This window comes from Halichoerus grypus, unplaced genomic scaffold, assembly GCF_964656455.1.
Source record: "Halichoerus grypus unplaced genomic scaffold, mHalGry1.hap1.1 HAP1_SCAFFOLD_215, whole genome shotgun sequence".
Classification (NCBI taxonomy): Eukaryota; Metazoa; Chordata; class Mammalia; order Carnivora; family Phocidae; genus Halichoerus; species Halichoerus grypus.
Genome location: NW_027555141.1, coordinates 148 through 2500, shown reverse-complemented (window position 1 = coordinate 2500; position 2353 = coordinate 148). Strand labels below are relative to the sequence as shown.

The following is a 2353-nucleotide window of genomic DNA, read 5'->3' as shown; positions in this document are numbered from 1 at the left end:
ATCGACACTTCGAACGCACTTGCGGCCCCGGGTTCCTCCCGGGGCTACGCCTGTCTGAGCGTCGCTTGACGATCAATCGCCGCCCCTGGGGTCTCTCGCCCTTGGGGTTTGGCGCGGCTGGGGGTTTCCCTCGCAGGGCCCGTTCTGCCGGTGCCTGCCCTGCCCGCCCGTGGGCTCCGTCCTCGGGTGGGGAGGGGTTGGCTCGGCCGCCGGGCCCTCCGTCCCCCTAAGTGCAGACACGGTGGCCCCTCCTCCGCCCCGTTGCCCGGTCCCCGCCTCCCGCCCCGCACCACCCCCATCCCCACCCCCGCCTCGCCCCGCCGGGTCCGCCCGGCGGTGGCGCGTGCGGGACGTGGGGGGAGGAGGGGGTGTTGTGTGTGTCCGGGGAGGAAGGGGGCCGGCGCCGGGGCGGGGGGGGGTGGCGCCGCCCGCGAGAACGGGAGAGAGGAGAGAGCTCGCGCTGAGGGCCGTGGCCGCCGCGGTCCCTCTGGGGGAGATCCCTCGCGCCGCACGCGGTCTTGGGGTCGCCCAGGCTGTGCGTGGGGGGGGGGGTCGCGGTCCCGTCCCGTGCCGCGCCGGTCGTGGGTCCGTCGGGGTGTGGGGGAGGGCCCGGATCCGGAACGCCGTCGGTCTTGCCGCCGTGCCCCCGGCGGCGACCGCGGTTGTCCCGGCCGGGCCCGCCCCGTTCCCCCCGGGCTCCCGCCGCCGCGGCGCGTCCGGGGTCCGCGCCCGCCCCCTCCCTCCGTCCCCGCCGGCGATCCCGGCCTTATGCCCTGTCGGGGCGGCTCGCGCCGAGGCCGAGTCGCGCGCGGGGCCGCGCCCCGGGGATGCGTGCCCCGGCGGCGGCCCGCGGGACGCCGCGGCGCCGCCCGCCGCTGCGCGCTTCCCCCCGGGTTGTGGCCGCGCCGCGCTGCGCGCCCCGAGCCCGCGGTGGGTGGGTCGGGGCTCGGCGGGGCGTCGTGGGAGGGCGCCGCGTCGTCCGTCGCTCCGTGCGGCGGAGCGCGCCGGGGTGTGTGTGTGCGTGTGGGGGTGAGAGGCGGGTGGCGTGTCGTGGGTCGGGTTGGGGCGGGGGCCGGCGGTCGGGGGCGACCGCCGCGCCTCGGCCGCCGCCCGGCCCCGCTCGTGCCCGTGCTCCGCCCCCCCCCAACTCCGGACCCCGCGCGCGCGTGCGCGCCGCGCCCGCCCGCGGCCCTCGCCTCCCGCCCCCCCGCCTCCCGCTCCTCCCAAGCCCGGCAGGGCCCCCGCCTGTGCCGCCGGCTCGTGCTCCCCGCCCGCCGGCCCGCGTGTCGGTGACCGGGCGGGCGTCGACCGTGGCCTTCCCGTGCCGGGGTCCTCCGTCGGCCCGTGCCTCTCCCCTTCCCTTCTCCCGGCCTCGCGCCCCTCGCGCCCCCCCCACCCCGCTCCGCGGTCGGTGGGGGGGGGCGCCCTCCGAGACGCGACCTCAGATCAGACGTGGCGACCCGCTGAATTTAAGCATATTAGTCAGCGGAGGAAAAGAAACTAACCAGGATTCCCTCAGTAACGGCGAGTGAACAGGGAAGAGCCCAGCGCCGAATCCCCGCCCCGCGGTGGGGCGCGGGAAATGTGGCGTACGGAAGACCCACTCCCCGGCGCCGCTCGTGGGGGGCCCAAGTCCTTCTGATCGAGGCCCAGCCCGTGGACGGTGTGAGGCCGGTAGCGGCCCCCGGCGCGCCGGGCCCGGGTCTTCCCGGAGTCGGGTTGCTTGGGAATGCAGCCCAAAGCGGGTGGTAAACTCCATCTAAGGCTAAATACCGGCACGAGACCGATAGTCAACAAGTACCGTAAGGGAAAGTTGAAAAGAACTTTGAAGAGAGAGTTCAAGAGGGCGTGAAACCGTTAAGAGGTAAACGGGTGGGGTCCGCGCAGTCCGCCCGGAGGATTCAACCCGGCGGCGGGTCCGGCCGTGCCGGTGGTCCGGCGGATCTTTCCCGCCCCCCGTTCCTCCCGACCCCTCCACCCGCCCTCCCTCCCCCGTCGTCCCTCCTCCCCGGAGGGGGGCTCCGGCGGGTGCGGGGGTGGGCGGGCGGGGCCGGGGGTGGGGTCGGCGGGGGACCGCCCCTCGGCCGGCGACCGGCCGCCGCCGGGCGCATTTCCACCGCGGCGGTGCGCCGCGACCGGCTCCGGGACGGCTGGGAAGGCCGGCGGGGAAGGTGGCTCGGGGGGCCCCGCTCCCTTCGGGGGGCGGGCCCACCCCCCGAGTGTTACAGCCCCCCGGCAGCAGCGCTCGCCGAATCCCGGGGCCGAGGGAGCAGACCGTCGCCGCGCTCTCCCCCCTCCCGGCGCCCACCCCCGCGGGGGCTCTCCCGCGAGGGGGTCCCCCCCGCGGGGGCGC

The 2353-nt window shown here is 77.5% G+C and overlaps 1 non-coding gene across 1 annotated transcript in view; it reads left to right on the top strand.

Moving 5' to 3' along the window:
- Window positions 1-64, top strand: part of LOC144380831 (5.8S ribosomal RNA) — a 153-nt gene extending 89 nt beyond the window's left edge. The window contains exon 1 of the ribosomal RNA XR_013445024.1: window positions 1-64. This exon is cut by the window's left edge and continues 89 nt beyond it. This is a non-coding gene — a ribosomal RNA (5.8S ribosomal RNA).
- The last annotated feature ends 2289 nt before the right edge of the window (window positions 65-2353 follow it).